We start from the raw sequence: 11,510 nt of genomic DNA, 5'->3' as shown, positions 1-11,510 counted from the left end.
CCATTCCTATTCTGACATATCCGTTCATGGCCACCTCTGCTGCCATGATGAGGCCAATCTCAGGTTGGTGGACTAATACATATTCCATCTGGGTGGTCCCCAACCTGATGGCATGAGCATCAATTTCTCTAACTTTCAGTAATTTCTCTCCTCTCTTTCTTTCTTTTTCTATTCCCCATTCTGGTTACCCCATCACCCCTTCTCTTCTCATCATCTGCCCATACCTCCCTCTGGTTCCCCTCCACCTTTCCTTTTTCCATGGGCCACTATCTTCTCCTGTTGGATTCCTTCCTCTTCAGCCTTTTACACCTTCCATCCATCCCCTCCCAGCCTCTTACGTCATTCCCCACTCTCCCACCCACACTCCTCAAGCCTTTGATACCATTTTGGTCCCTGGTCTTGATCCAGTACCCATTTAATTAAGGACGGCAGAGGTTATCTCACGTCATGTTAACTCTGTTATAATGATTCCAGGTGCCTAATACTTTGAGAATTTGAGTCTTAGTTGTTAGGTTCAGAGAATGCAGTTGGCATTCAAAAGGGTTCTCAACCTTTTATGCCATGGAGCCATACCATTAACTGAAGTGTCTGTGGACCCCAGGTTGGGACCCCCTGATCTAGATGATAGTTTCTTCCCTAAACTAAAGATTTTAAAAAAAATATGCAGCAGTTGTTTTGGAATCTCTAAACAATTCTACTTTCTGTATGTATTGGCATTCAGATGTGAAAGAAAGGATTCAACATATTGGATACATAAGATGAACACAAGGTAAGGTATTCTTTAGGGTTTCATTGGCGCTTTGTTAAAGGTAATTTTCAGTTGGAAGGCTTCCTGTTAACTGTTAACTAATAATTTTATAAGAACATCAAATAAAACTCTGGCAGTGCTCTGTGTAAAATGAGGAAATTTATTGAAGAAATATACCCTTCTCATCCTTCATATTTACAAACAAGCAATCTTTAAGTCCATGAAAGATCCTGGTTGAGGAATTGAATTGATTGAAGCTTTGATTCTTTTCATTTCTTTAGTTATGCTTTTCATACTTGGAACTCAATTTGGTTTTGAATGCTGTTGCTCACTCCTATTGTTTGTATGATTTGTATTTTTGCTCTTTCTCCGCACATTATGTTTTGGTCTTCATTTTTTAAAATTGGGTTCTTTAGGGTTTCTTGTTTTGTGGCTGCCTGTAAGCAAACAAACCTCAAGATTATATAATTTATACATTCTTTGATAATAAATGTACTTTGAATCTTTGAATGTTTAAAATTTTCAATTAAACTATATAAGTCCCTTTTGTAACAGAGATAAGAATCAGATTAATTGACAGATATGTCATGAAACAGACGACTCCAACAGATTTGCAGATGAAGTGTTGGCTCACCTGGAAGGATTTCTTGGGGCTCTGAATAGAGGTGAGAGAGGAGGGTAATGGACAGGTATAGCATTTTGGACATTTGCAGGTATAGGTGCCAGGGGGGAGGGACAAATGGACCAGGGAATCACGGAGGGAACCATCCGTGAGTGAAGTAGAGACTGGGGGCAGGCAGGGGAAGTAAAGATAGTTATGATGGTAGGATCCTGTTGAAGGTTTCAAAAGGTGCAGCGAATGATGTGTTTGATGAGGATGCTCATGGGAAACTTTGTCACTGTTAACGTGGCGGGAAAATGGGGTGAGCACAGATGTCCGGGAAGTGGAGATGCAGGTAAGTGCAGCGCCAATGGTGGAGGAAGGTAAAACTCATTCTTTGAAGAAGGAAGGTATCTTTGATATCTGGGAAAGGAAAGCCTCATCCTGGGAAGATAGTGGTGGAAATGAAGGAACTGAGAAAAGGGAATTACAGTTTTACAGGAGGTAGGGCTAGAAGAGGTATAGTCAAGATAGCTGTGGGAATTGGTAGGTTTATAAATGATGTCAGTTGACAATTATCTCCAGAGATGGAAACAGAGAGAGAGAGATCAAGAAAGGGGAGGGAGTCAGAAATAGACCAAATTAATTTAAAGGCAGGGTGTAAGTTGGAGGCAAATTTGATCAAATTAACAAGTTCAGCATGGGTGCATGAAGCTGCACTGATAGAGTCATCATGTAGTGCAGGAAGAGTTGGGGAGCAGTACAAATGAAGGTTTGGAGCATGGATTGTTCTATGTAGCCAATGAAAAAGCAGGCATAGCTGCAGCCCAGAGCTACCCCTTGAGTGTGGTGAAAATGGGAGGAGCCGAAGGAGAAATTGTCAAGGGTGAGGACCAGTTCTGCCAAACTGAGGAGGGTGGTAGTGGAGGGGAACTGGTTGGGTCCTTTGTTGAGAAAGAAGCAGAGAGCTTTAAGGCCTTCTTGATGGGAGATAGAAATGTAAAGGGACTAGACATACATGGTGAAAATAAAGTAGTCAGGGCCAGGAAGATGAAAGTTATTGAGGAGTTCAAGAGCATGTAAAGTATTGCGCATGTAGGTGAGAAGGGACTGAACCAACAGAGATGGAATGGAGTTGAGATATGCAGAAGCAAGTTCAGTGGGGCAGGAGCAGGCAGAGACAATTGGCCTACCCAGAATGTCAGGTTAGTGGATCTTCGGTAGAAGGTAGAAACAAGCTATGCGGGGTCAGGAAGCTATGAGTTTGGTGGCACTGGATAGGAGTTCTGCAGAGCTGATGAGGCTAGTAATGGTGTCGAAGACAATTTTCTTATGGTCTGGAGCGTAGTCTTTTTTAAGGGGTAGGTACGAAGAGGTGTCTGAGAGTTGCTGCCTGGCCTCAGCATCGTAGAGGTCAGAATGACATGTTACAACAGTACCCCAGTTGTCTGTGCATTAGATGGTAAGATTGGGACAGGTGCAGAGGAAGTGCAGGACTGTGTGTTCGGGGGGTATAGGGTTCAAGGAGGAGTGAGGATCGTTGAAGATGAGCTGGTTTGAGGATAGAATGCAGATAGAGTGCAGACAGTCCCGGAAAGAAAGATATTTGAAGACCATATTTTCTCTTTATCTCGCAGTGATGCCATTTTAGCTTACTGTGACAAGTTCAGAATGCAATGAAAGGATTCAAGGAACACACACCAAATAAAGGACAATACTCTACTGATTTCTAAGTATCATCAGTTGTAGTTTCTATTGACTTTCAACACCTGTAGTGTGAATGGCGATTGCTCCTGCAAGTAAGGAATTCAAACATACACAATTTACCAAACGGTCAATATCCATAACTGCTGGCCAATTCTGTATAACAATGACATTTCTCTGTTCAGACTTCAGAACAGTGTGGTTACAGGGGCCGTGCTGTTGTTCCTGTACAGAGTCCAGTTAATCAGTGGACACAGGTACGATAAAAAATTAAATGAATAGCGCAAAAGCGGAATGGCAGGGTTGTGTTCATGGATCGCTGAGAAATCTGGTAGCAGAGGGGAAGGAAGCGGGCTGATTAATTGCTGTTAAAATATCAGAGAACAATTTCACTCACTGTTAATATATTGATACACTAGTCCTGATTATTTAGCCCTCATGTATTAGTCCATCAGCTCTGATGCCCAGTGCTGAACTGAAATGCCAACCAATTCCTCTGCCTCCTCAGTTCGTTCATATTTTACTGAATGCTCCAGATTCCAGCATGTATATTCACTCATGTCTTCAGTTTCATTACATATGCTTATTGTTTTAGTGATCAATATTCACTCAAATTTCAAAGGAGTTTTTCAATGCTACTTTTACTTCTATATACCTATATATCAAAGAGTTGTTGACTCAGATGAGCACATCACAGGATCCAGCCTCCTTTCTATGGACTCTGTCTATGCTTCTCACTGCCCCAGTAAAGCAGCCAGCATAATCAAAGACCCCACCCACTCTGGACATTCAAGTCAAGTTCAAGTTTATTGTCATCTGACTGAACATATACACAGTCAAACAAAACGATGTTCCTCTGGACCACAGTGCACCCATAAAATATATATCCCACACAGCATATAAACCAAAATATTACCATAAATAAACATTCAAAATGCATGTAGTGCACATCACAGGTAACCAGTAAACAGATTATTGTCCTGGTGATGAGACCTCAGTGGTGGCAGTGTATTCATTAGTTTCACAGCCTGAGGGAAGAAGACGTTACCCGGCCTGGCAGTCCTATTCCTGATGCTTCTGTACCTCCCTCCTGATGGTAGTGGGTCAAAGAGATTGTGGGATAGCTTGTAGGGATCCTCAACAATGCTTCGAGCCCTTAGATTGCAACACACTGGGTAAAAGTCACACACAGAAGGAAGAGAGACCCCAGAGATCCTCTTGGTGATTTTTACTTCCTCTGTTGGATCTTGTCTGATTCCTTCCAGCTTCTTTACCAGACAATGATGCAGCCAGACAGGACACTCGATGGTGCTCCTGTAGAAAGTTGTTAGAATGGGGATTGTGTGTCTCTATCTCCTCAGAAGGATTAGACACTGTTTTGCCTTCTTGACTAGTGTGGAGCTGTTGTGGGTCCAGGTAGATCATCCATTATGTGCACATCAAGGAACTTTATGCTCATCACTGTCTCCACAGCTGAGCCATTTAATTGCAATGGAGAGTCATCAATCTGTGCCTTCCTGAAGTCCACAATCATCCCTTTTGTCTTGTCCATGTTTATAACCGGGTTGTTTTTGCACTATTTGACAAGCCTCTTGACCTCTGCTTTGTATGTTGACTCATCTTTGTTGCTGATGAGGCTATCCTGTGTAGTATCATCAGCGAACTTGATGGTGCAGTTTGAGCTGAATCTGGCAGTGCAGTCATCAGCAACAGTGGCTGAGTACACAACTCGGGAGGGGGTGGGGGGGGTAAGGGGGCACGAGTGCTCAGCATGTTGGAGCTTCAGACCTTGCTGCCAACATAGACCGACGGGGATCTTCCTGTCAAGAAGTCCAAGATCCATTTACAGAGAGGGGAGTTGAGTCCCAGTGAGCACAGTTTATCCACCAGTCTCTGAGGGATGATTGTGTTAAATACTGAGCTGAAGTTGGCAAATAACATCCTGTTGTATGAAGCGTCGTTTTCCAGGTGGGACAGGATGCAATGGAGGGTTGAGGCTATGGCATTATCAGTGGACCAGTGGTATGTGACTGGAAATGGTCCAATGCAGCTGAATGGTGGGATTCCAAATGTTCTATTATCAGCTGCTCAAAGCACTTCATGATTGTTGAAGTCAGTGCCACTGGGCAATTACTGTTCAGGCCAATTACTGTCACTCTCTTGGACACCAGAATTCCTTGAAGCCTGTAGAGACAGGACTGTTTGACAGACGTTAAAGGGTAGATAAATCTCCTGGGCCAGATGGAATGCACCCTCGTGTTCTGAAGGAAGTAGCAGTGGAGATTGCGGAGACATTAGCAATGATCTTTCAAAAGTCAACAGATTCTGGCCTGGTTCCGGAGGACTGGAAGATTGCAAATGTCACTCAGCTATTTAAGAAGGGGGCAAGGAAACAAAAAGGAAATTATAGACCTGTTAGCTTGACATCGGTGGTTGGGAAGTTGTTGGAGTCGATTGTCAAGGATGAGGTTATGGAGTACCTGGAGGCATATGACAAGATAGGCAGAACTCAGCATGGTTTCCTTAAAGGAAAATCCTGCCTGACAAATCTACTGCAATTTTTTGAGGAAATTACAAGTAGCCTAGACAAGGGAGATGCAGTGGATGTTGTGTATTTGGATTTTCAGAAGGCCTTTGGCAAGGTGCCACACATGAGGCTGCTAAACAAGATAAGAGCCCATGGAATTATGGGAAAGTTACATACGTGGATAGAGCGTTGGTTGATTGGCAGGAAACAGAGAGTGGGAATAAAGGGATCCTATTTTGGTTGACTGCCGATTACCAGTGGTGTTCCACAGAGGTCCATATTGGGGCAGCTTCTTTTTACGTTGTATATCAACAATTTGGATTATGGAATCGATGGCTTTGTGGCTAAGTTTGCTGATGATATAAAGATAGGCGGAGGGGCCAGTAGTGCTGAGGAAACAGAGAGTCTGCAGAGAGACTTGAACAGATTGGGGGAATGGATGAAGAAGTGGCAGATGAATTACAATGTCAGAAAGTGTATGGTCATGCACTTTGGTAGAAGAAATAAATGGGCAGACTATTATTTAAATGGGGAGAGAATTCAAAGTTCTGAGATACAACGGGACTTGGGAGTCCTCGTGCAGGATACCCTTAAGGTTAACCTCCAGGTTGAGTCGGTGGTGAAGAAGGCGAATGCAATGTTGGCATTAATTCTGGAGGAATAGAGTATTGGAGCAGGGATGTGATGTTCAGGCTCTATAAGGCACTGGTAAGACCTCACTTGGAATACTGCGTGTAGTTTTGGGCTCCTTATTTAAGAAAGAATGTACTGACATTGGAGAGGGTTCAGAGAAGATTCACTAGAATGATTCCAGGAATGAGAGGGTTAGCATATGAGGAACGTTTGACCACTCTTGGACTGTACTCCTTGGAGTTTAGAAGAATGAGGGGGGACCTCATAGAAACATTTTGAATGTTGAAAGGCATGGATAGAGTGGATGTGGCAAAGTTGTTTCCCATGGTGGGGGAGTCTAGTACGAGAGGACATGACTTGAGGATTGCAGGGCGCCCATTCAGAACAGAGATGCGAAAAAGGTTTTTTAGCCAGAGGGTGGTGAACCTATGGAATTTGTTGCCACAGGCGGCAGTAGAGGCCAAGTCTTTGGGTGTATTTAAGGCAGAGATTGATAGGTATCTGAGTAGTCAGGGCATCAAAGGTTATGGTGAGAAGGCGGGGGAATGGGACTAAAGGGGAGATTGGATCAGCTCATGATGAAATGGCAGACCAGACTCGATGGGCAAAATGGCCGACTTCTGCTCCTTTGTCTTATGGATATCTGATAAGACCTCAGTTAGCTGGGCCACATAATCCCTCAGCTTTGACCAGGTATGTTGTCCGGCCCTGAAGCTTTGCATGGCAGCAGAGGGGGCCTTCCTTGATATCCCATCATTTAATGCATCAAATCATGCACAGAAATAATTCAGCCTATCAGGAAAGCAGGTATCACTGTTGTTGACGCACTGGCATCCTGTCCCATCTAGAAAATGATGCTTCATACACCAGGATGTTATTCATTGACTTCAGCTTGGCATTTAACACAATTGGTAACTTGTAATTGGTTATAGTTTGTAAACCTTGCCACACGTGCTGCGTGTCCCTTGTGTAACAAAGATGTCCATGGATCTTCAGTACATATTCATGCTTTTCCTTCCTGATGGCATGGGACAACATGGCTTTTACTGACCTTACAGTCGCCCTATCCCCTAATCTGAAGGTAGCATCCTGCTCCCTAAGCAGCGCCCGAACCTCTGCAGTCAGCCATGGTTTCTGGTCTGTCCTGGCAGTGTAGCGTTTAATCACGGTAATGGCCTCAATGCATTTTCCTCAGTAGTGAGTCACTGATCCCACACATTCATCAATGCTGATGTAATGATCGTAGGTAGCTGCCTCCTGAATATGTTCTGGTCCGTGCTTTCGAAGCAGTCCTGCAGCACTGATGTGGCACCTTCTGGTCATGTCCTTATCACCCTGTGAACTGGTTTGATCCACTCAGTGGAGATCAGTGTCTGTCCGTTACCGATATTAAAAGACCTGTTCATTGCCAGAGCAAAGAGAAAAAGCTGGATAAATTACTGTTGTCTCCACCTATTCACCAAATTGCTATCGGGGAGACATTACAAGTCCATCACAACCAGGACTACAAGTCAGATCTGAAGCTTCTTTCCTGTAGCTATGCAGCTTCTCAACAAAACTCACTCAGGTGCCCCAGCACAGCATCCATAAAATGGTGTTTCCTGCTCTCCTTGTTCTGTTGATAATTATTGAGTCTATTCATTTATTTATGTTTGACGTTTGCACAAGCGACCATTCTGCCAATAGTTGATTGCACCATTGTCTTGTAAATTGTTGGTCACTATTGTGTTGTCTGTTATGGTGTTGTCCTGTGTTTTATGCTTGGCACTGGATCACAATTAATTCTGACACGTTTCAGATACTGGCAATAAAGTGATTCCGATTCTGATTCACCATTAAAAACCCTAACTGCAGTGAGTGGTGGGATGTTCTTACCGAGGCGTTCACACACCAGTTCTTCATGAAGTAGACATACAGATCTCCACCACGGTCTTTGCTGGGGGGGGGGGGGGGGTTGCAGCATTTCTTTCCACCCGAAAGAAGATTAGGCCTTCTACCCAGATGGCCGAGTTTGGAATGGTGTCCTGGAGCAATGTTTCTGTCAGGGCAAGTGCGCAGCAATCCCCCCATGTCACACCGGTTCAGACACAGACACGAGTAATCCATCTTGTTCTCTAGTGATCATCGTGAGCACAGGCTTGCAGGGATCTGCTATAAGCCTCACTCGATTACTGGCATGCTAACTGCACTTCTGTATTTGTATGCACTGCTTCTGACAGCCGCTTCCCCGAGTAGCTGCCGTGCGGAGCAAGAGCCCGCTTCTTGCATGAGTCCAGAACTGCAAAGCACCTTTGTTATTCCGCTTGCTAGTGAGGTAGATTTACAAATTTTAGTGTTCTTTATGGTCAGCAGTGTTCTCTGGTCATAGAAAAGACGAACAGGGCAAGAAACTTCACTGTCGACTGGAGCCAGACTGGCTACTGCAACAGTGCGCAGCAACATCTTGGTAGACATTCTCTCTTCTCCCCTCTGCCAGCAGGCAGGAAATATAACAGCCTTGAAGCACAAACCACAGACTTGAGCACAGTTTCTATCCCACTGTTATCAGACTCTTGAATGGACCTCCTGTACAATAAAATCGTCCCTTGGCCCTACAACCTATCTTGTTACGTTTACCTGCACTGACTTCCTCTGTAACTGTTCCATTTTATTCCCCATTGTTAGTGTTTAACCTTGTTCTACCTCAACGCACACTGTAATGAATTGATCTGTATGGAAAGTGTGTAAGCTAAGTACTTCAGTGTATCCCAGTACATGTGACAATAATAAACCATTAAAAATGCCAATTTTCTCATGCTTGGTCAGTGTAGTTGAGATAGACTGAGGAAGGTGGTTCCATACTGTATTATAATTCCATGGAATTGATAGGATAAATTTCAAAGATAGAATACAATGTGCAGAAAATACAATGTAGCTCATTTAATATTATTAATCAAGGATGGAGCTATAGGCAATTATCACTGATATTGCTCTCCGTAATGCCTGGGCCACATTGATTTCCTGGACACGTTAAGACAATAAAAGGAACAGATCTGAAGTCTATGCCTCTTTATGGTCTATGTCCTGGGATTTTTTTAATTTTTCTATAAAAATTGAATCATGGTCTGACTATACACCTTGAGTCACACTGATTGCTTGGAGTGTACTGCATAGAAACAGGCTACATAGAGACAGCCCAGCTGATATCCCTCAATGCTTATGTTCCATGTAAGCTTCCTCTCCCAACTTTCTCAACAATCTCATCAGCACGTCCTTCTAAGTGTCCTTTCATGGTAGATGCTGTGCTCAGTCTTCACGTAGAGCTTGAATATTGCATTTTGTTTTTGACTCAGGGGGCAGACGGTGACAAAATGAGACAATATGATGCATCAAGTAAACAATGAATTTATTGATATGGGTTTGTGAAACGGGACGTGGGGTGAGTGTATAATAAGTGATTAATCCTCTGAGTCAAGTTTACAGGCAGTAGGTGAAAGTTAAAATCTGGCCCAGTGTGCACAAGACTGAAGTGTATATAAGAACAAGAATGGGAAAGAAATAAACATCTAAGTGGAAAGTGAAGAGGTGAACATCTTTCTCAACGACCAAAATGAAAACGGCAAGAATTTTTCTTCTGCTGGTAATGCAGCTGACTGCTGACATTGATTTACTTCACACAGCAGATTCATCAGTGATCCCAACAAACCTCAGCTACAAAACAACTACAATTCAGAATCTGAATCAAGTTTAATATCATGGGCACATGCCATGAAATTTGTTAAAGTTGCTGCAGCTGTACAATTCAATATATATATATATATATATATATATATATATATATACAATAGTTACATTCAGGCTTCTGTCCCTCCTTCCTAAAGGTAGCAATGAAAAGAGGGCATGTGCTGGGTGATGGGGGCCACTTTTTTGAGACTTCACTCCTAGAAGATATCCTGGATACTATGGAGGCTAGTGCCCATGATGGAGCTGACTAATTCTATAAATCTCCACAGCTTACTTCAATACTGTATGGTAGACCCCCCCAAACCCCCACCCCCAAACCAGATGGTGATGCAGCCAGTTAGGATGCTCTCCACAGTACAACATTTATGATTTTGGAAGGTTGAAACACACAGCGTAATTTTGAGTAGCCTGATTTGAGGCAGCTGAAGAAATTAATTTCCAAGAATTAATTTTGCAATCGCTGCTTACATTTTCCAATTGTAACAGTATCCACATTATAATTTATGCTCAGTGGCCACTTTATTAAGTACATCTGTACTGTACATCAGCTTGTTAATGCAGATACCTAATCACCCAACCAAGTAGCAGCAACTCAATGCATAAAAGCATGATCAAGCTGTTCGGTTGTTGTTCAGACCAAACATCAGAATGAGGAAAAAACGTGATCTAAGTGACTTTGACCACGGAATCATTGTTGGTGCTAGACGCGGTGGTTTGAGTATCTCAGAAACTACTGTTCCCGCACAACGTTCTCTAGAGCTTAGAGAATTGTGCAGGAAAAAATCCAGTGAGCGGCAGTTCTGTGGGTGAAAATACTTTGTTAATGAGTGAGGTCAGAGGAGAATGGCCAGACTGATTCAAGCTAGCAGGGAGGTGATTAGTAACTCAAATATCCACATGTTACAACAGTGGTGTGCAGAAGAACATCTCTGAACACACAACACGGACCTTGAAGTGGATGCAACAGAAGACCGCAAAAATACATTCAGTGGCCACTCTATTAGGGTATCTAATTAAGTGGCCACTGAGTGTACATCACTAGCAGAACACAGAGGATATATGCAATTGACATTCTGCAGTTGTCACTCCATTTATCTTCATCCATCTGAGAACACTAAACAATCACAAACACAGCTGAACTAATTTCTGGTCTGCTCATCACTGAGTACAGATCTCTCTCTCAATTCATGATGGAAGTAAGAATCAAAGCATGATCGATTAAACAGATCGCTGGTATACATATTTTTGCACAGTAAACGTTAACGTTTGATTTTAAAAACTGCCCAGAATACAGAAAGGAAAAGCAACATTAAGCTACAGGCACTATCATATTGTGCTATAGTTCAGGAAATCTTAGTGTAATAAAATAACTCTGAAAATCGACTCTATAAAGTCCACATTCTACATGCATTTTCACAGTACGCGTTTTGTTTTTATTACCTACCCTTAAAATAGCAAAATATGTTAAATTGCAATTTGCATATCGATAGAGGGAATGCAGTGATGCTGTTTCATGACGCAAAGGCGATGTACATTAAAGAAACTGAAAACCTTGATAGATAACAGCAATGGAA

At 42.8% G+C, this 11,510-nt stretch overlaps 1 protein-coding gene across 1 annotated transcript in view; it reads right to left on the bottom strand.

Moving 5' to 3' along the window:
- Positions 1-932: 932 nt before the first annotated feature.
- Positions 933-11,510, bottom strand: part of fancf (FA complementation group F) — a 39,458-nt gene continuing 28,880 nt past the window's right edge. Inside the window, exon 2 of the transcript XR_012099397.1 lies at positions 933-1,185. The gene's annotated coding sequence lies outside the window, so the exon portion shown is untranslated. The remainder of the gene's footprint in view (positions 1,186-11,510) is intronic.

Source organism: Hemitrygon akajei, chromosome 6 (assembly GCF_048418815.1).
Source record: "Hemitrygon akajei chromosome 6, sHemAka1.3, whole genome shotgun sequence".
NCBI lineage: Eukaryota > Metazoa > Chordata > Chondrichthyes > Myliobatiformes > Dasyatidae > Hemitrygon > Hemitrygon akajei.
This window is presented reverse-complemented; position numbering and strand designations above follow the sequence as displayed.